The 23154-nt window shown below is 43.4% G+C and overlaps 1 protein-coding gene across 14 annotated transcripts in view; it reads left to right on the top strand.

Moving 5' to 3' along the window:
• Positions 1-23154, top strand: part of LOC140467942 (EVI5-like protein) — a 340764-nt gene that overhangs the window by 109898 nt on the left and 207712 nt on the right. For 9 of the 14 annotated variants that reach the window (XM_072564014.1, XM_072564024.1, XM_072564021.1 and 6 more), the window contains one exon: positions 12630-12679. The gene's annotated coding sequence lies outside the window, so the exon portion shown is untranslated. Of the gene's footprint in view, positions 1-12479; positions 12501-12629; positions 12680-21431; positions 21519-23154 lie in introns of those variants that run through there. The other 5 variants (XM_072564017.1, XM_072564019.1, XM_072564018.1 and 2 more) reach the window with 3 other exon arrangements.

The following is a 23154-nucleotide window of genomic DNA, read 5'->3' as shown; positions in this document are numbered from 1 at the left end:
TCCCTGATATATCAGTGAACCTTCACTGCACACTCTCTTTGGCAAGTACATCTTCTCTTGGATAGGGAGAGTACAGGTTCATGTCTCAACAAGGCATGGTATAAATATAGTCAGACATCCTTGCTTCGTAATGTAAATCCTCTTGCACTGAAGGCCAAAATACCATTTGCTGTATTACCTGTTTACTTTCATTGGCTGGGATACGAGGGCACCCATGTTCTTTTATGCATCCATACTTTCCCTGTATAATTAGCGTGGAAAATAGAGGCTGAAATAGGTCATTTGACCTTTGAAGCTAACCCTGTTATTCAATATGGTGGCTGTTCACCCAACTCCTTACCCTATTCTTGCTTTTTATCTGTACCCTTTGATCACTTTAAGCCATAAAAACTATATCGCGCTCCTTCTTAATAACAGAACATTACAGTGCAGTACAGGCCCTTCGGCCCTCAGTGGTTTCACAGGTCGATGCAACAATCTGAAGCCCATCTAACCTACACTCTTCCATTCTTGTCCTTATGCCTATTCAATGACCATTTAAATGCCCTTAAAGTTGGCGAGTCTACTACTGTTACATTTCAGTGTTGTAGGTTCAACTGCTTTTCTGTGGCCTGTTTCCATAGGGTCACCATTCTGTGTGTGAGAACGTGTCTTCTCACTGCAGTCCTACATGGTCAAGTCCCTATCCTGAACTGTCACCCTGGTTCTGAACTTGTCGGGAACATCCATCCTGCATTCACTCTATCGTTATATTAGAATTTCCCAGGTTTCAATGAGATCCCTCCTCTCCTCCTGAACGCCAGGAAGTGAAAGTCCTAACTGAGGCTCCAGCTCCTATCCTCATCACTTACATCTCCACTCTCACTGACTAAGTTGTATTTTTGTCCCTAGGGTACACAACCCATTTGCACGTTTTGTCTCATCCTCACACTGGTAATTTATCTCATCACTGTTTAATACCACAGTCACCAACACCATTACACCTCCAGAGCATGGATTTACACACATCAATTTTACACTTGACTTACACATTTTATACTTCCTTGCAATTGTAGCCTGTTTCATTACTGTGGGCGCAATAGTTGTTCCAACCCATCCCAGCAATCAGTATGCAAAATCTTTGTTTCCCTCCCTCCATAGGCATACATCCATCCTCTGAGACCAAACCTGTACACGAGTATTGGCAAAGATCCTTAGGGGTCAGGTTTACTCTCATTTGGAAAAATATGTTCTTGACAGCGATAGGCAGCATGGCTTTGTGTGGGGAAGGTTGTGTGGCTCTCTCGCTCTCTCGCTTGATCGAGTAATTTGAGGAAGTGACAAAGGTGATTGAGGGAATGGTAGTACGTGTTGTTGTCTTTATAGACTGTAGCAAGGCCTTTGACACAGTCCCTGATGGCAGACTGGTACAAAAGGTGAAGCCACATTGCATCCATGGTGAGCTGGTAAGGTGGATAGCAATGGAAGGGTATATTTCTGACTATAGATCAGTGACCAGTGGTGTTCAGCAGGGATCAGTGTAGGGATGCCTGTTGTCTGTTTGGAAGATAACGTAGATGGCCTGATTAGAAGTTTGCAGATGACTCTCAGATTGGGGGAGCTGTGGATAGTGAGGAGGATTGCCAGAGGACACAGCAGGATATAGATAAGCTGGAGACTTAAGTAGATAAATGGCAGCTGGAGTTAAAGCCAGACAAATTTTGGAAGCTATAGTGCAGAAGAGGTCTATGCAGTAAATGGCAAATTCCATCAATGCAGGAACCCGGGCATTAAAGTCCATAGTTTGCTGAAAACAGCAACACGAGTAAATAAGGTGATCAAGAAGGCACATGGTATACTTACCTTCGTTGGTTGGGGCTTAGAGTAAAAATTGACACATCATGTTGCAGCTGTATAGAACTCTAGGCCACATTTGAAATATTGTCTACGGTTCTGGCTGCCACACTACAGGAAGGATGTGCAGGGTTTCAACACCATACAGAAACAGTTTACCACAATCTTGCCTGGATTGGAGAGTATTAGCTATGAGGAAAGATTGGAAAAACTTGCATTGTTTTCACTTGAATGTCAAAGGATCAGGGTGACTGATACAGGTTCACAAAATTGAGAGGCATGGATAGAATAGATGGTCAGAGTTTTTCTCAGAGTAGCAATATCAAATACCAAGGGGCTTAGGATTAAGGAAAAACAGGGGTAAGTTTAAAGGAGATGTGAGAGGTGGGTTTTTTCGAGTGGTTAGAGCATGGAATGCATTGCCCAAGGAGGTGGTGGACACTGTTATAATAGCAGTGTTTAAGAGGCAGATATAAGTAGGCAAAAGTCTGTCATTTTAGAAAGGTAGTATGTTGGTAAGGTCTGGATGATGCAGTGAGACATTCCTACTCCCGTACTCTAATTCCTTTGCTGTAAAGACCCAACATACTGTTTGCCCACCTGGTGCACCTGCGTGCTTCCTTACAGCCACCAGTGGAAAAGAGCATCAAGGACTTGCTGGATCTCTCCTTTCCCAATCTCTCCACTTTCTTCAGGTGGTCATCTGCCTCCTGGTTTTGCTACCTGAGTGGATAACCTCACATTTATCTACAGACGAACCTCGATTATCCGGCATGCAATTATCTGAATATCGGATTATCCGGCAAGATTGCAAGATAAACTATGTTATCCGGAATTTGATTAACGGAACAAAATACTCCCTGTCTGTGTCTTTCGGATAATCGAGGTTCCTCTGTATATTATACTTCATCCCCCATGTGTTTGCCTGCTCGCTCAACTTGTTCAAATTGCGCTGAAGCACCTTTTGCATACTTCTCACAGTTCACCCACCCAGCTTTGTGTTGTCTGTAAGCTTGGAGGTATTACTGCAGCCAGTATTCTCTAAATCATTAACATACATTGAGAGGAGTTGGACAAGCATTCGTTCATCTTTGTGGCAGCCCACTAGTTACTGGTTACCACTCAGAAAAATATTCATTTATTCTGCTCTTTGTATCCAGGTCAGTACAGTGCCCTGATTCCATGTGCTTTAATTTTGCATGGTAATTTCTTTGAGTCCTTATTGAAAGCTTTCTGGAAATCCAAGTAAACCACATCCAGATTGGAGGCCTGTGATCAGCGGTGTGCCACAAGGATCAGTGCTGCGTCCACCGCTTTTTGTCATTCATATAAATGACCTGAATGTGAACATAAGAGGTACAGTTGGTAAGTTTGCAGATGACATCAAAATTGGGTGTGTAGTGGACAGTGAAGAAGGTTACCTCAAAGTCCAATGGGACCTTGATCAGGTGGGCCAGTGGGCTGAAGTGTGGTAAACTGAGTTTAATTTGGATAAATATGAGGGGCTGCATTTTGGAAAGGCCAATCAGAAGGTGGTGTTTGGTATGCTTTCCTTTATTGGTCGGAGTATTGAGTACAGGAGTTGGGAGGTCATGTTGAGGCTGTACAGGACATTGGTTAGGCCACTGTTGGAATATTGCCTGGTCTCCTTCCTAGCAGAAGGATGTTGTAAAACTTGAAAGGGTTCAGAAAAGATTTACAAGCATGTTGCCATGGTTGGAGAATTTGAGCTATAGAGAGAGGTTGAATAGGCTTGGGCTGTTTTCCCTGGAGCGTCAGAGGCTGAGAGGTGACCTTATAGAGGGACTTGGATAGAATGGGTAGACAAAGTCTTTTCCCTGGGGTGGAGGAGTCCAGAACTAGAGGACATAGGTTTAGGGTGAGAGGGGAAAGATATAAAAGAGACCTATGAGGTAACTTTTTCACAGAGGGTGGTACATGTATGGAATGAGCTGCCAGAGGAAGTGGTGGAGGCTGGTACAATTACAGCATTTAAAAGGCATCTGGACAGGAAGGGTTGAGAAGGATGTGGGCCAAATGCTGGCAAATGGGACTAGATAGATTTAGGATATCTGGTCAGCATGGACAAGTTGGACTGAAGAGTCTGTTTCCATGCTGTACAGCTCTATCACCTATTAGCTCCCTTATGTAACTTTACTAGTTACATATTTGAAAAGTACCATTGGATTTGTCAAGCACATTATTTCCCTTTGGTAAATCCATGTTGACCCATTTTGGAATGGCAGACAATGACCAGTGGAGTATCACAGGGATCAGTACTGGGACCACAGCGTTTTACAATATATGGTAATGATATAGAAGATGGTATTAGTAATAACATTAGCAAATTTGCTGATGATACTAAGCTGGGTGGCAGGGTGAAATGTGATGAGGATGTTAGGAGATTACAGGGTGACTTGGACAGGTTAGGTGAGTGGGCAGAGGAATGGCAGATGCAGTTTAATGTGGATAAATGTATGGTTATCCACTTTGGGGGCAAGAACAGGAAGGCAGATTACTACCTAAATGGAATCAATTTAGGTAAAGGGGCAGTACAGAGAGATCTGGGTGTTCTTGTACACCAGTCAATGAAGGTAAGCATGTAGGTACAGCAAGTAGCGAAGAAGGCTAATAGCATGCTGGCCTTCATAAGAAGAGGGATTGAGTATAGAAGCAAAGAGGTTCTTCTGCAGCTGTACAGGGCCCTGGTGAGACCACACCTGGAGTACTGTGTGCAGTTCTGGTCTCCAAATTTGAGGAAAGACATTCTGGCTATTGAGGGAGTGCAGCGTAGGTTCACGAGGTCAATTCCTGGAATGGCAGGATTACCTTACACTGAAAGACTGGAGCGACTGGGCTTGTATACCCTTGAGTTTAGAAGACTGAGAGGGGATCTGATTGAGACATATAAGATTATTAAAGGATTGGACACTCTGGAGGCAGGAAACATGTTTCCGCTGATGGGTGAGTACCAAACCAGAGGACACAGCTTAAAAATACGGGGTAGACCATTTAGGACAGAGATGAGGAGAAACTTCTTCACCCAGAGAGTGTTGGCTGTGTGGAATGCTCTGCCCCAGAGGGCAGTGGAGGCCCAGTCTCTGGATTCATTTAAGAAAGAGTTGGATAGAGCTCTCAAGGATAGTGGAATCAAGGGTTATGGAGATAAGGCAGGAACAGGATACTGATTAAGGATGATCGGCCATGATCATATTGAATGGTGGTGCAGGCTCGAAGGGCTGAATGGCCTACTCCTGCACCTATTGTCTATTGACCCTGTCTAATACTGTCACTGGTTTCCAAGTGTTCTGTTAAATATTTTAAATTGGAATCTAGTATTTTCACTGCTACTGAGGCTGGCTAATAGCTCTACTTTTCATTTCTCTTTTTTTTTAAAAAAAAAAGGTTGTGGGGTTACATTAGCTACCCTCTAATTTATTGAGAACTGTTCCAGCATCTGTGGAAACTTGAAGCATAGCCACCAATGCATCCACTACCCCTAGGGCCACTTCCTTAAATGCTCAGTAATGTAGATTATCAGGCCCTGGGGATTTATTAGTCTTTGATCCCATCAATTTCTTCAAAACTGACCCTCCTAATACTCATTAGATCCTGCATTCCTGACATCTTTAGGACATTATTAACTTCCATCCTTGTGAAGACACGACCAAAATGTGTGTCTAGAACGAAGAACAATCCAGCACAGGAACAGGCCCTTCCACTCTCCAAGTCTGTGCTGAGACAGTTTGCCCTTCCATGCTAAAACGACAGGATCCATATCCCTCTATTCCTTTCCTCTTCATGGATTTATCCAGGTGCTTCCTGAACGTGTTTGCTTCCACTACCATCTCTGGCAGCCTGCTCCAGGCACTCATCACCCTTTGTGTTTAAAAACTTGCCTTACATGTCTCCTTTTTTTTAAACCGCCATCCCACCCCCTCCCCGACACCTTGAACCTGCATGCCCTTGAAATTGACTGTCCATCCTGGGGGAAGAAACCTCAGTTTCTACTCTATCCATGCTATTCATCATCTTATGAACTTCTATTCGGTCACCTCTCAACCTCCTGGTTCCCAGTGAAAACAAACCCAATCTATTCAGCCTGCCTTCATAGCTAAACCCCAGGCAACATCCTGGTAAACCTTTTCTGTACCCTCTCCAAAGCATCCACATCCTTCTAGTAATGTGGTGACCAGAACTGTATTCAAGGTTTGTGAGAAGATTTGTAGCTCGGGTGCTCATTGTTGTGGTTCTGGTTGCAGACGTTTCGTCCCCTGTCTAGATGACATCCTCAGTGCTTGGGAGCCTCCTGTGAAGCGCTTCTGTGATGTTTCCTCCAGCATTTATAGTGGCCTGTCTCTGCCGCTTCTGGTTGTCAGTTTGAGCTGTCTGCTGTAGTGGCCACTCTCGGACAACAACTCACCAGAACGAAGGACCCGATACCCAGCATGAGCAAAAGCAACATAGTGTACAAAATCCCACACAAGGACTGCACAAAACACTAATAGGACAAACAGGAAGACAGCTAACGATCCGCATCCATGAACACCAACTAGCCACGAAACGACATGACCAGCTATCCTTAGTAGCTACACACGCAGATGACAAGCAACATGAATTCGACTGGGACAACACTACTATTATAGGACAAGCCAAACGGAGAACAGCCAGGGAATTCCTCGAGGCTTGGCACTCATCCACAGATTCAATCAATAAGCACATCGACCTGGACCCAATATACCGACCACTGCAGCGGACAGCTGGAACTGACAACCGGAAGCAGCAGATACAAATCACTCTAAATCCCGGCGGAAACAACACAGAAGCGCTTCACAGGAGGCTCCCAAGCACTGAGGATGTCACCTAGACAGGGGACGAAACGTTTGCAAGACAAATTCCCAGCTCGGCGAACAGAACAACAACAGAACTGTATGCAATATTCAGAGTGTGGCCCAATTGAAGTTCTATAACTTGCCTATTCTTCTACCCAATGCCCATTCCAATGAAGGCAAGCATGCCAGAAGCCTTTTTTGCCTTTATCTACCTGTGCTGCCACCTTCAATGACCTGGGGACCTGCACACCTAGATCCCTCCGCATGTCAGTACTCCTGAGGGTTCTGCCATTCACTCTATCATTTCCACCTGTACCTGACCTTCCAAAATGCATCACCTCCTATTTGTCTGGATTAAACTCCTCCCATTTTTCTGCCCATGCCTCCAATTGATCTCTATCCTGCTGTATCCTCTGAGAATCCTCCTCCCTATTCACAATACCAATAATCTTTGTATTGTCCACAAAATTAGTAATTAGACCAACTACATTTTCCTCCAAACCATTTATGTAGACCACAAACAGCAGAGATCCCAGCACTGCTCCCTGTGGAACACTAGGCGCAACCTTCCATTTGGAAAACCATCCTCCTGCCACTACCCTCTGTCTCCTATGACTAATCCAGTTTGGTTTAATTGGTTTGTCATTCCTTTGTTGTCCAATACAACTACTTCTGACTGTTCGGTCTTCACTAATCTTTTTCTCTTCACATATTCATGGAAGCTTTTACATTCAATTTTTACATTCCCCCCTTGCCCTCTTTTTTTTTTCACTGAAATCTAAACTGATCCTAATTCTTATATCTGCTACTTGTTTTTTGGCCAGTTTCCCCTTCCTGACACAATTCCTAATTTCTCTTGTCAGCTATGTTTCCCATTTTATTTTAGTGGCAGACAGGAATGCACGATTGTTACATTTGTTTCATACGCTGTTTAAATATTTGCCATGCCTATCCACTGTCAACCCTTTTAAGTCATATTCCCTAATTTCTCATAGCTAAGTTGCCTCTTGTGCTTTTTAAACAATACTGTAACTTTTTTGTTTTTCAGTCCAAAGTGTATAACTCCTGCTTAGCCATGTTATATTACATCTTTCATGTGTTTACCCATGCACTCAACTTGTTTAGATTGCCCTGAAGAATCTTTGCATCCTCCTCCTAACCGTGCCCAGCTTTGTGCTAATTTTGTTAATTTTATTGAATACTGCTTGTGGTACAGTAACTGTGGCATTTGATTGAATTCTGTTCTTGACATATTACTGAAATTATCCCGACTCTGGAGTTTGAATTGGATTAGCTTTATTGTCACATTTTGAAAAGTTCACAAGTCACCACTTATGGCACCATCATTTGTGGTGTGTGTGTGTGTGTGTGTGTGTGTGTGTGTGTGTGTGTGTGGGGAGTATGGCAGATTTCTGAAAATGTTTATGATTGACAGGCATAGTTTAAAAATCCCACATCACCAGTTTATACTCCCAACAGGCTCATTTGGAAGCACTAGCTTGTGGAGTGCTGCTCCTTCAGGTGGTTGTGAAGCTGTGTAAAATGTGTATCATTTTACTTGCATGATACTGTAATATTTTGCTATAAATTCTGTCTTGTCCGTCCTGCTTTACAACCACCTGAAGAATACGCAGCGCTCTGAAAGCTAGTGCTTCCAAATAAACCTGTTGGATTATAACCTGGTGTTGTGGGAGTTTTCACTTTTGTCTACTGTAGTCCAACACCGGCTCCACCACGTCCTGATTGACAGGCAGGTATCTTTGACTTTGTGGTGCTGACTCGATAGCTCCTGGTAATGTTTGGCTTTGAACTGTGCCTGTGCTACTCATCCATCCAGTGCTATTTTATTGATAGTTAGACCCCAGAAAGTCATCGTGAGAAATGTAACCTCATTTGAAAGTTGCAAAGCAAGAAATGGAAATAGGCTCCTAATTTTAGATGCTGTTTTCTATGAGCCAGGCATTGCCTAAACAATTGAAACTGCTCAGGTAAGTTATTGGAGATGCAGTTTCATGTTGTGTTATGATTGTACCTTCCAGTCAGGAAGGAAAATGAATATTTTGGCTTCACAACTTCATCTGAACTCCTGGGATGAGCAAAGATGGAACATACAGGCAACTGTGTATTCACTTTGGTGCTAGCATTGGATCTACTTTGCAATGCAGCCAGGCTACCTTGCTGTGACTGTCCATTCATTGGCAATTTTTTTTGTGATAGTTTCTTCGCTTGCCTGCGCTATTCCTGCGATAAGACTTTCGTTCAGGTAGACTGCACGTTTGTTCCCACTAGCTGATGGTGGCAGACACCTTGTCAAGATGAAAGGAGAATGTGAATAAGAACTTCTTATACAGCAACCAGTAAACACTGGAACTTAGTGCTTACAAGGGGTGGATGTTGTCAACAATTCTGAAAGAAATTGATCAGGCACATGGAAGAAATAAAGTTGCGAGAGCGGGACTGATTGGATTGCTTTAGAGGGAGCTAATTAAGATTCAGTGGGTCAAGTGACCTCTGTTGCTAAGCTCGAGTCAGAGTAGAACGAATGATACTGAACAAAGTCAGAGTAGACAGTATGAATGCTGGTGGGAGGATACCAAGGATGTAATAGTGAAATCCATCCCTCCAGCAGCACTGACTTGAACTTTCAGGCTGTTTCAAAGTGTGACACTGATGCTCAGCAGGCATTTTTTTTTTGCATATGCATGATTACCATAATAATAATATAAACATTGCTGACCCAAATTGGCAAAATACCTGAAATATGTTCAAATCCACAGGTTCAGTTGGTCCCAGACCATAAAATAACTCAAACAAAAACCTTGTAAACTAGTTGCATCCAATGTTCCTCTTCTCTCTGGACTGATTTCGGTTTTCTTGTTAAAATTATATACAGAGCTCAAAAGGTTTATTTTATCAGTGTGTGTCAACTTCTCTGAATATGGACATCTTCAATGATGGCAGAGGCAGAACATTTAGTGAAAAACACCAGAGTGGATCAGGAAATGGCTGAGGTGTTGGATACTGCAAAAAAATGTGTGGTGACGACATCCCAGATGCAATTCTGAAGACTTGTGTTGTAGGAGTAACGACAACCATATCCAAACTATTCCAATTAAACTATAACACTGGCATTTGCCCACCCCCTTCAAGCTTCCCTCCTGGCCACACACCATCCTGACTAGGAATTGTCCTGCAATTCCTTCATTGTCACTGGGTCAAAATCCTGGAGCTCCCTTCTGAGAAAAGCTGTGGGTGTGACTGCTCAAAGTGAACTGTAGTGGTTTGCAGAAGCAGCTCCCCAGCACTTTGGGGGCACATGACAATGGCTGATATTTTCCCAGCAATGTTCACAATTTTTATTTTAAATGGCTTTTATTCGAGATTAAGGAGACCATAGAATCCCTACAGTGCAGGTCATTCAGCCTATCAAATTCACGCTGACTCTCTGAAGAGCATCTTTTAGAGGTAGAACTTGTAAGAAATATTAATGTACTCTTTCAAATATTTTGCTGCTCTTACAAAATGCAAATCAGTCTTTAAATCCCCACTGATTTGGTGACCTGGTTTTTTTTTATTTAGAATATAAATGGAAAAAAATGCTGTCTATCTGTTATAAATTCCTCTCAATGCTCACCTTAAAATTGTGCTGAGATGAATGTGCTGGAATATGTATAGCCTTTGTATGATCAGGTGTAGAAATGGGTGTGGTGATCTTGTGCAGTTGTAAGCATTCTCATCCCTGAAGAAGGGCTTATGCCCGAAACATCAATTCTCCTGCTCCTCTGATGCTGCCTGGCCTGCTGTGTTTTTCTAGCACCACATTTTTCAACTCTGGTACTCCAGCATCTGCAGTCCTCACTTTCTCCTAGCATTCTCATTATTGCCCACTCAAATGTGGTAACGTGAAAATCTTTCCATACAATGGAAGCAGAGTTGGAATCTTCAGCCAGTATATTCTGTCCAACATCACCCGACATCGTTAATATCAACATCATGCATGCATACAAGATCCTTTAACGCATATTCCCCTGTCCTCCCTTGTCTGCCTTCTGCAAGGTCCATTCCCTCTGGGACACCCTGGTCCATTCTTCCTTCACTCCCAACATTCCTCCCACAGCCCCATGGTACCTCTGCCTGCAACCAGTAAAGACTTAACACCACCTTCCCCCGGCCTCCCCTGTATCCAAAGGCCCAATATACCTCCCAGGTGAAGCAGCACTTTACCTGCACTTCTCACAATCTAATCTCCTGCATTTGCTGTTCAATGTGGTCTCTTCTACAGTGGGCAATTGCAGTGTAGACTGGGTGACAGCTTTGCAGAACGCCTGTGTTCTGCCTGCAAAACACACCCTGAACTTGCCATTACCTGGCACTGTAACACCCACCTATCCCTGGCCAGCATCTGTCTCAGGCTTGCTGCAGTGCTGCCAGTTTGCATTAACAGTCACTCATCCTCCCAGCCAGGTTGTTATCCACTCTTTGTCTGTCCAACTGTTGTTCTCTCTGTTTGGGTTCAACCCCACTTCTCATTTACTCCTTACCACCTTCCTCCATCCTATCTTCTGCATATCAACCAACATTTCCCTAGCCACCATGTCAGTTCTGAGGAAGGGTCACAGGATCCAAAATGTTAACTTTGATTTCTCTTCACAATTACTGGCAGACCTGCTGAGCTTTTCCAGGAACTAATAAACCATCTTTTTGTTTTAATGCAAAGAATAAAGTTCTCCCAACAACTAAGTCACTTAACTTCTCTCAACATTTAATTCTGTTTGACCTTTACCACAACAGACAAGAGGTGGCATGGTGACTCAGTGGTTAGCACTGTAGCCTAATGGCACCAGGGACCTGGGTTCAATTCTACTTTCAGGTGACTATGCAGACTCCACACAGACATTCTCCTTGTGTCTGCATGGGCTTCCTCCCACAGACAAAACCTGCAGGTTGGGTAGATTGGCTGTGCTTAATTGCCCATAATCTGCAGGCTAGGTGGATTAGCTATGGGAAATGCAGCAGGATAGGGATAGGGATAGGGTGCTGGGTGGTATGGTGTGAACTCGATAGGCTGAATGGCCTACTTCCATATGAAAGGGATCCTATGCCACAACCTGTATTACTGCAATAATTGTAATGTTATGTTCAGGCTTTCCTTTTATTGGTGACCTATTTCTCTCTCATTTTTAAATTCCTGTGTATGTTACATGTCCCCCCCCCAAACCACTGCTGTCAGCTCTGATAAGGAGATTCAAGGCAGGTGTGATACCAACCATTGTATGTAAATGACAAGTTGGCTTGGATCAAAGTGCTTCCTCACCGTCTTCACACACCATCTGGGCAGAAATGGTGATCTGGTGATGTGAAACCTGAATATTGCTGAAAAAGCCACATTTTCTTGAAGCTATTCACCTTTCACTCATCAAGACAATTTGCAAGGAATGCCAATGATCGAGGATATAGGAACACTGAAAACAATGTACATGATGCTGGATTTCCCCACAGCTGCAAGCTGAACTCCCACAGCGAGTATTGATCATGTTTGTTTTCTGCCACATGGGACTGTAACTTGAATTTGTCAGAAAATTGTTACCTTATATGTGGTTTACCATCATTGATTCAGCTATGCTGTGAAATTTTGGGTTTGAAAAATGCTCAATTGAATCTTATTTAAAAATGCCTTCATTATAGGTTTTGGCCCCTCTAGCGTTTACTGCCTGGCCCAAGTGACCATGAGAAGGTGGTGAAGAATCACCTTACATTCTGGATATTGCTGTTCACTCTGATCCTCCATGTAATGGGACATGCCAAGGGATTTTGCACATTGTTGGGAGTCACTGGGTATGCTGCCTGTTTCTCCCATCCTGAATTGTACTGTATACAGTTATCACAAGCAGTGTCAGGTTGCCCTATTTGGCTGACTTTTATTTTCTGTTCTTGTTTAATATACTGTACATGCTCTCTCCACAGACTGACCCGAACAAGTGCCCAGTCAGTAAGGAGCAGAGGTGAGAAATTTGGTGAGTAGGAAGGCAGTACAGCTTTTTATGATCTCTATTGTAATTTTCGTGAGAGTTTAAGGCAGTGTTTTAAACTTTTTTTGTCAAGTGCTCTGGTTCTTGGCTCAAGAATCATGCATTGGTTACAGCATAGAGGTGGCAATTTATCTTGTAGATTACATGCTCACCTCTCTGCAGGAGAATGCGTTTCCTGATTGGGAATATTAATCTGGTCCAATCGGGGAGGCCTGACTGAAGTAAAAGTGCAGGAGTGTCAGACGTCCTGTTCACTCTGAGAGCTGGCAGTCTGTTAAGGACTGTGTGTGTGTGTGTCTGTATAAAGGATGACTTGGTGATACTGGCCTCTGGGGTTACTTCAATGGTGACAAGACAAAAGCACACTCTGGTTATCTTTTATTATGAAGGGAATTGAATACGAGGCCAAGGAGATTATGCATCCCGCACAAAGGGTGAGATCACATTTGGAATATTGTATACAGTATTGGACTCCTTAGTTAAGGAAGAAAGTACAGAAGGAGCTCTATCTGCCATTTGATTAACTGAATTTCGGATTATCCGAGCAAGATCACAAGGTCCTGATGCTTGGTTAACTGTTATCCAGCATTCGATTAACCGCACAAAATGCTCCCTGCCCTTGTCCTTAGGATCGCTTTTGAGTTGGGGTAAGTATTCCTGACGTCATGCCATTATTTGGGAAGCTTGACTCGTTCAATCCTGCTGTTGATGACTGACTGGGCCCAGTGCATGGAAAAAATGTTAGTTTTTCTGAGTAGATGAAAAACTGCGAGTGTTTATCCCGACAACTTGTGGACCCACAGTTTTTTCAGTTTTTAGCAGCTTGACATTCCCTGAGGTACCAAATACAGAAACCTTTCAAGAGTTACAGATTTAACTAAGGAACATTATGATCCCAAGCTTCCTGCCTAATTCTGAGATGCTATTGGTTTTGGTCGGCGATTCAAGAACCAGGGGTTTTGCTGAGGCCAAGGCAGTGGCACGTGACTTTGGTTTAACCCTTGCTGAAATGCCAAGAGATCGTTTGGTATGTGGGATTAATGATGTAACGATGCAAAAGTGCTGACTGGCTGAAGCCCAAGTGGACTTCAAACAGGCACTACAACTGGCTTCATCATTGGAAAATGTGGCAGGTGCAACATTGAAGTTGCAGGGTATACAGACACTCTCACCAGGCCGCCTAGACTTGGGGAACACCATCTGAGTGAAGGCAATTGCATAGCCTCATTTAAGGACATCTCCTCAACACACGGACTCTAGGTCAGCCCACAACAAAACCCCTAAATAAAGCCAAGCCTCAGCCAAAAGGGTTAAACCTTCCTTCCAGGAGCCAGGCCGGCACGCCATTGTAGTTGTTGCCAGTATGGGACTTGAGACAGCAAAAGAATCCCACCAGGCCTAAATGGAATAATAGAACTTGTAAGGTGGTATACAGGAGAGAGCACAGTCTGAAAGTTCCACCAGTTAAATTGTTCAGCAACATCCAAATCAGAACCAATCAAAATAACCATCTAGTTAAATGGTCTCCTGGTTCTAATAGATGTTGATAGCAGTGTCGCTGTATCAGTGATTGTGGAACCAGTCTTTCACAAAATTCACTCTTGACTCCAACGTTTAGGTTTATACGAGGCCTTAGCTTAGTGCGTTTTGAGAAGATTTGTAGCTCTGGTTGAGGTTCTGGATGTAGGTTTGCTCACTGAGCTGGAAGGTTCATTTTCAGATGTTTTGTCACCTTATTAGGTAATATCTTCAGTGGGCCTCCGGGCGAAGCACTATTGATAATTCCTGCTTTCTATTTATATCTTTTGGGTTTCTTTGGGTTGGTGATGTCATTTCCTCTGGTGATGCTATTTCCTGTGGTGAAGTCACTTCCTGTCCCTTTTCTTAGGGGGTGGTAGATGGGGTCTAACTCAATGTGTTTGTTGATAGAGTTCTGGTTGGAATGCCATGCTTCTAGGAATTCTCGTGCGTGACTCTGTTTGGCTTGTCCTTGGATGGATGTATTGACCCAGCTGAAGTCATGTCATTCCTTATCTGTTTGTAAGGATATTAGTGAGAGAGGGTCATGTCGTTTTGTAGCTAGTTGATGTTCGTGCATCCCACATCCAACCCTCTCGACCTATGTGTCCATCTTCCTTCCCACCTATCCATTCCATCCTCCCCATCAACTTATCACAATCGCCATCTACCTCCATCCCAATTATCTTTGCCTCAGTTCAAACCACCTCCCCTATTTCTTTCTCAGCCCCCTTCTCCCCCCCCCCCAGTTCTGATGAAGGGTCCACCCGAAACATCGACTCTCCTGCTCCTAAGATGTTGCCTGACCTGCTGTGCTTTTACTCTGTCTACTCTGGACACGCTTCCAGGCACAGCTGATAGTACCAGACTTTGATCCAGTCCTGGCAAAACAAACTCTGGTGATGGAGGGAAACCAAAGGGCTGTTGGAACTAGAATTGAAACCTTTTTGGACCTCGAGAGACCAGGTCACAGTAGAGGACACAATATTATGAGGAGCAAGAGTGATTGTCTTGAGCAAAGGTTGCCATTCGATATGAGCTGAACTCCATCATGGTCATCCAGAGATTTCCCAAATTAGGATGTTGATGAGAAGTTATTTCTCGTGGCCGGGATTGGTTGTAGACACAGCCGTGACAGTGAGGCAGTGCCAGCAGCGTACTCATGGGAAAGACCCTGTAAACCCTGGGCTTGGTAACACCGTGACTCTGCAGGACTCTGTGTTCTTAGTCATTGTGGATGCTGACTCAGTGACTGGGGGTGCATAGGGTTCATTCATCAAACACTAGGATGACAGTAAAAAAACTGCCGGTATCTTTTGCAGTACACTGATTACCTGGATTGTTGGTCACTGATAACAGGCTGTTATTGACCAGCAAGAAATTTTCAGCATTTTCTAAAGTCATGTGACATTCAACATAAAATGACAGCTCCATACCCTCCATCATCCAATTGTCTGACAAAATATAATCCAAACTATAACTAACTTTGATCCTCTCTCATTCTAAACTCCATTATTTTGGTCTAAACTGCTCAATCTCTCTTCATAAGACATTATAAACTACTTATAACTCCGAATGCATACTGGCCCATTAGTTCATAACAAAAACATTTATTCAATGTGGGTGATGGCTTAGTGGTATTATTGCATTAATTGAGAGACCCAGGTTTAAATCTCACCACAACGGATGGTGGAATTTAAGTTCAATAGAAAACAATCTGGAATTGAGTCTAATGATGACTATGAATCAATTGCTGATTATTGGGACCCCCCTATCTGGTTTGCTAATGTCCTTTAGAGAAGGAAGCTGCCATCCTTACCTGGTCTGGTCTGGCCTACCTGTGATTCCTGACCCACAGTAACATGGTTGGTTGTTAACTGCTGTCTAGATGGGCAATAAGTGCTGACCCAGCCAGTGACCTTCTCATCCTGTGAATGAATAAAGAAAAAAAAATTAAAGTTCATTGTGAGATCCTTCTGGGGCTGGTGAGATTTGAACCAGATATTTTGGCTCAGTGACAGGGACAGTGCCATTGTGGTAGAAGACCCCTTCAAACAGCTGAATATTGCTTCAGGAAATAACCCATTGCAACCATGGAAACAAATCCAGATTTCCTGTGTGAGAAGGAACCTAATGTGCATTATACACCATGCAAATTGCTCGAATGATTGGATAGTTAACCACTGTGCAAACCTGACTTGGGAAATGAAATGAACAGTATACATGGTGGAGACATGAATTGCTGCCTTTATTGAATGAGTCTGCTTTCTCTTTTTAACACGGTCAGATGCTTTCCTCAAGGATAAACATTAAGGTGTATCTCAGGGGGTTTGCTTCAAACCAAAGTTCAGCGTTTAATTGCATTGCTCAGTTATTTTCTTGCTTTGTGTGTGTAAGGGGAGCTTATTGATTTGCCTTTGTCTGGGAATATATTTATTCCTTGTTTTAAATCACTGGCATAAGGTTTAAAAATAGATGGATTTGAGCATTTCTTTGTTAAAAATCACAGGAACGAAGCTATCCAAACTCCTCACTGAGCATTATTTTAAATGTCTGCTCACTTTTCATTAAAAGATAGTAGGTCACAGAATCATTGCTGGGTTAGTGCAGTTACCATCAGGGTATCCAGAATGCCCCTTGTCAACAGCATCTGAAAACACAATCTCAGGGTTCATGTCAATATTGCAAACACCCAGTTGTACCTCACCGTCAGTTCTTAACTCTGTTGCTATCCCTGGTTTGTTACACTGCTTAGCCAATATCCTGTTCAGGGTGAGTGGAAGTTGAATCCCAACTGAACACGAGGAAGTGCTGATTCAGCCCATCAGCTACTAAAACCGTTTCACTCATGACTTTGGTACCTTGTGTTTGACTATTCTAGTGCCGCCCTCAGCCTCCCCACTTTCCATTCCTTCCAGACTTGAACTTGTCAAAATCGGTGTTCCCATCCTGACTCGCCCCAAACCCTGTTCACCTATCACCTCTCTGCTTATTGAACTACATTAGCTCTCATTTAGACAAGAGATAATAGACAATAGGTGCAGGAGTAGGCCATTCTGCCCTTCGAGCCTGCACCACCATTCAATATGATCATGGTTGATCATCCTTAATCAGTATCCTGTTCCTGCCTTATCTCCATAACCCTTGATTCCACTATCCTTGAGAGCTCTATCCAACTCTTTCTTAAATGAATCCAGAGACTGGGCCTCCACTGCCCTCTGGGGCAGAGTATTCCACACAGCCACCACTCTCTTGGTGAAGAAGTTTCTCCTCATCTCTGTCCTAAATGGTCTACCGCGTATTTTTAAGCTGTGTCCTCTGGTACGGCACTCACCCATCAGCGGAAACATGTTTCCTGCCTCCAGAGTGTCCAATCCTTTAATAATCTTATATGTCTCAATCAGATCCCCTCTCAGTCTTCTAAACTCAAGGGTATACAAGCTCAGTCGCTCCAGTCTGTCAGCGTAAGGTAGTCCCACCATTCCAGGAATTGACCTCGTGAACCTACGCTGTACTCCCTCAATAGCCAAAATGTCTTTCCTCAAATTGGGAGACCAGAACTGCACATAGTACTCCAGGTGTGGTCTCACCAGGGCCCTGTACAGCTGCAGAAGAACCTCTTTGCTTCTATACTCAATCCATCTTGTTATGAAGGCCAGCATGCTATTAGCCTTCTTCACTCCCTCTGTACCTGCATGCTTACCTTCATTGACTGGTGTACGAGAACACCCAGATCTATTTGTACTGCCCCTTTACCTAAATTGATTCCATTTAGGTTTCCATTTGGGAGTCTTGCAGTGTTTAAAATTCTCCTCTTTGCTTTGGATGTTGTCTCTATGTACTGCCAACCTCCATTAACCAACAGCAATCTGAAATTTCAATGTATCTGTTTTGAACCACTTGCATGTCCCTGATTTTCCAACTGCTGCACTGTTGGCAGGAATGCATTCCTCAGCTCTGGAATTCCCTCTGTGTGTACTGTCAGCCATGGGCATTCTCCTCTGTCAGTACACCCCTTGGATCGATCTCTCTCTCTCTGACCAAACCTTTCAGCAGACTCTGATAACTCCTTATTATTCTGTAAATTTATGAACACTCTGTTCAAAGGCCTTACAATATTTTACTCTCAAATGTACTATAGGAATGCAAGTTGTTATTTATTGTGCATTGGACTTAATTAGAGCAACTTTTTTTTTGTCTAAAGATGACTTGGAGACTGTCGAAGATTTGACCTTAAAAACTCATCATTACCGTATAAATCACTGCTTCCTTTATTGTTTCAATGCAGTGTATGGTGAGTTCTTCTTTTGGAGATTAATAACTCTGTTTTTAATGGTGCTGATTGAAGGCAGATTATTAGTCAGGATAGCAAGAGTTTTAATTTAAACAATACTCCAGCTCGGCAGCATCTGTGGAGAGAAATCAGTTAACGTTTTGGGTCCAGTGACCCTTCCTCAGAACTGCACCTGAAACATTAACTCTGATTTCTCTCCACAGACACTGCTAGACCTGCTGAGCTTTTCCAGCAGTTTCTGCTTTGCTTTGATTTCCATCATCCACTGCCCTTTCTGATATTTGTCATTCGTACCCTGCTTTGTCATTGGCATGGAATCTTTAACGTGCGCAACTAGCGCAAATATCTTGGGCCTTGATTTCACTGCCCTGGTGGAGAGGGGTCATCTTGCAAAGCCAAGAAACCTGGGCTTCCTCAATGCAAAAGTAGTTTCCTGTCAAAAGAGCAGCCAGATTGACTCACCTGGCTGTCTCTTGGGCGGGGAGCTTAAAAAAAAGACTGCAGCCAAGACTCTGCTGTCATCTGAGAGGGTATGCCATGGTGAAGTGTGTGGGAAGGGAGAGTGCAATGTGGTAGTTAGTTGGAATAGGATGGAGTTGCTTGCAGGTTTTTCAGGGGCAGGGATTGGAAACAAGTTCAATATTGGGGTGAAGGAGAGTTCTACGATGCTGGCAAATGTGTCTGTGTCAGTATTGGGGAAATAGCTGCAATTGGGACACAAAATGAGGGGAGGTTAGAGTTTAAACTTAGTCCTTCTTAAAAGATTAAGCTAGTGTGTGGTCTCCTGAGGAGGTTTTATTACCCACTTGGGGACCCTGCAGCCTTCTGGACTTTATTGAGTTCAACAGCTTGAGGGCTTGAGCTCTCCCATATCCTTACCCCAATTCATCCCCATCAGGTTATCTCTCTGTCCCAACTGTTAGCCAATAACAGCCCTCATAAATAGCTGTTCACCCTCCGAGCTGGATCGTTACCCACTCCTCTGTCCAACTGTTTTCCTGTCTCTTTGGGCTCTACCCCCACCTATTATTTACTCCTTACCCCCCTCCTCCCCCCCCCCCCCCCCCCCCCCCCCCCCCCCCCCCCCCCCACCCTATCTTATGCATATAAACCAACATTTCCCCAGCTACCAGCAGTTGGAAGGACGGGTCAGTCAACCTGAAATGTTAACTCTGATTTCTCCCCACAGATGCTGCTAGACCTGCTGAGGTTTTCCAGCAATTTCTGTGTTTGTTTGTGATTTACAGTATCCGTGGTTTTTCTGTTTTTACCTTGCACAGCCTGTTGTCTACATTAGCGCACAATGAGCTAAACTGGCATTCGGTTGTGCACCGCTGTTTGTGTTGACCGTTTTGCAAACTAAGGCCGATCAGCAAATGTGCAAATGTTACTGATAGCAAGTTGCTTCTTTAGAGAAATACCTGACCAAACGACGACACGATTGATCTCCAGTTAATTGTGGTTTCCATCATTGTGCCCGGTACAAGCTGGGCATGGGGCTTTGACAGGCATGTAACTATTATTATGTTTACTGGTTTGATGCTTAGACTATGTGCATGTGACAGTGAAATATTAATAATCCCTTCTGAGGAACCTGATTAATGAAATATTCTAATGCAATTTAGACTTGAGGTTGAATGAGGGCTCCCTTTTGAGGAAGGGAACTCTGATCTGGCAGGTGTCATGATCTTTGAGCTTTGGTGTGAGGACTTTCAGTTAAATAGATTGTTTACTTGAATTGTAAAGGGAGTTTTCAATACAGATTTGGATTTAGCACAAAAGTGGAGCGTGAGCTGAGTTAAAAGGTGAAGCTAGCAGGGCTGTTTTGGGTAGAGTGGTATTTCTCATTATACAGCTCATGGCCTTATTATGTTTACATTGTTCTTTAGTATGATTTTGAGATGCCCATATATTATCCTGGGTATACAGTAGTGAGTGTAGAACGAAAGATCTTACAAAAATCCTTATCCTTAATGAGGCCAGGTAGGGTGGGGGGAGGCCAGAATTGAGCCATATGACTTGATGGAATGCAGTACAATCATATATTGGTATTATCAATGTGGTGAAACTACAGTAAATGTGGCTATATAGGGGTTTGTTATGCTAATGGAACACCGAATCCCCATGGTGTGGAAACGAGCCATTTGGCCCAACAAGTCCACACCAACTCTGAGTATCCCACCTGGACCTATCCTACCTGTCCTTGCAACCCTGCGTTTCCCAAGGCTAATCTACCCAGCTGCAACATCCCTGAACGCTATGGGACAACCTGGTATGGTCAGTCCACCTAATTTGCACATCTTTGGATAGTGGGAGAAAAGAGTACCTGACGGAAACCCACACAGACATGGGGAGAACATGCAAACTCCACACAGTTGCCCAAAGGTAGAATCAAACGAGGGTCCCTGGTGCTGTGAGGCAGCAGTGCTAACTACTGAGCCACCGTGCTGCTCAAATCAAATCTGTTGCAGCCAGAGGCATCACCATTTTTTTATATATCTCTTCTTTGCGAAGCAAGTTGGGAAGTTATTGGGTCAGACACTACATGAGTTGAAATAATGGAAATATTATGTTGTATCCGTCAGACTTCTCAAAGTGCTTTACAGTCAATTGAGTACTTTCGAAATACAGCGTGTGAAATTTGGGAGATTTCTTTACAAAAATCTTAACTTTGTTTCCATTCTTTAGTTTGATAATTTGCCCAATTTTGCTAGCAAACCAAGATGTGGCTATGCCATGGTGCGCTGGTAAATGTTACTAGACTGATCATCCAGAGCTCCAGTCTAATGATCTGTGGTCATGGGTTTGAATGGCAAGTGATGAAATTTGATTTTAAAATTCTGGAATAAAAACTAGTCTTGTGGTAACTCCACAACAATCAGCAGTGGTTATAAAAATCCCATCTGCTTCACTTATGTTTTTCAGGGAAGGAAGTCTGCCAACTGTACCTGGTTTGGCCTACATATGACACCAGATTCTCAGCAATGTGGTTCACTCTTTAGGTACCTTTAGGTAATTTGAGATGAGCAATAAAAGCTGGCCTGGCTAGCAATACTCACATCCCATGAGTGAATAAAAAAAGGCAAGTTTCTGCACGTGCCATTATCATCGTGCATTTCAATCGGAAATATGGAGAAGCCCCAATCTGTGAATCTCTGTATTACTTGATTATAGCTTTATGCTGCTCTGCCATTTTGTGTCTGTCTCTCTCAAATCATCTTGCCCTTAAACATAATGGTAAGATTAAGAGTTTGCTAAATTTGCATGTTACAATCCATTAAATTCGCTGAAGAAAGTTAGACTCTCCTGCAAGCGTAAGTGCCCTTTTAACAACTTGCTAAATATAAGTACAGCTAATATTCTAGATCCCAAAGGCAACAATTTAAGCAATTGAGTCTCATTACTGCATTCAGCAAATTCTAGTAAGTTGCAGGAGTCCAATCTATGGAACAGCTCTATGCTGGCATTTCCCAGCACTAATTTGATCAGTGCTACTCACTGCATATCACTGTACTTTCTCTCTTTAGTGTCTATCAAGAAATCTGTTTGAAAGCTACATTAAGTCTGCTTCCACCTTCCCAACACTGCATTTCAAAGCCTAATAATGTGTACCCCTCCATCCTGCCCTGTCAGAAAGGTTGTATATGCTACTGTGTCCCACTCCTGCCAATGAGATGAGCTCAAACCTGCCAAGGTACAGTCATAGCGTCTTACAGCACAGAGACAGGCCCTTTGGCACAAACTGGGCCACGCTGACCAAGATGTCCATTCATGCCAACCCTATTTCCCTGCACTTGCCCCATACCCTTCTAATCCTTTCATATCCATGTATTTGTCCAAATGCCTTTTAAATGTTAACGTACCCGCCTCAACCATATCTGCTGGCAGCTCACTCTATATCTGTACCACCCTCCGTGTAAAAACTTTGCCCCTCAGGTTCCCTTTTATTCTTTCCCCTCTAACCTTAAACTGATGCCCTCTAGTCCTCAATTCCCCAACCCTGGGAAAAAGACTGAGTGCATTCACCCTGTCCATACCTCTCATGATTTTATACACCTTGATAAGATCCCTCTGAGTCTCTCATGCTCTAAAGAAAAAATGTCCTAGTTTGTCCAATCTTTCCCGATAACTCAGACCTGTGAGACCTGGCAACATTCTTGTTAATTTCTTCTGCACTCCTTTCCAGTCTAATAATACCCTTCCTATAGGAAGCTGACCAAAAGTGAACACAGTACTCCAAGTGCAACCTCCTCATCGTCTTGTACAGCTGTAACATAACCTCCCAACTTCTATACTCAGTGCCCTGACTGATGAAGGCCAGTGTGTCAAAAGCTTTCTTCACTGCCCTGTCTACCTGGGACTCCACTTTCAGAGAACCGTGCACCTGAACTGCAAGGTCCCTCTGTTCCACTGCACTCCTTAAGGCCCCATCATTCACCATGAAGCTCCTACCTTGATTTGACTTTCCAAAATACAAGACCTCACACTTATCTATATCAAACTTCATTTGCCATTTCTTGGCCCACTTCCCCAGCTGATCAAGATCCTGTTGCAATTTCTGATAACCTTCCTCACTGTCCACGATACCACCTATTTTACAGTCATCAGCAAACTTATTAATCATGCAGGCTGGGGCTGTTTTCCCTGG

Source organism: Chiloscyllium punctatum, chromosome 46 (assembly GCF_047496795.1).
Source record: "Chiloscyllium punctatum isolate Juve2018m chromosome 46, sChiPun1.3, whole genome shotgun sequence".
NCBI lineage: Eukaryota > Metazoa > Chordata > Chondrichthyes > Orectolobiformes > Hemiscylliidae > Chiloscyllium > Chiloscyllium punctatum.
This window is presented reverse-complemented; position numbering and strand designations above follow the sequence as displayed.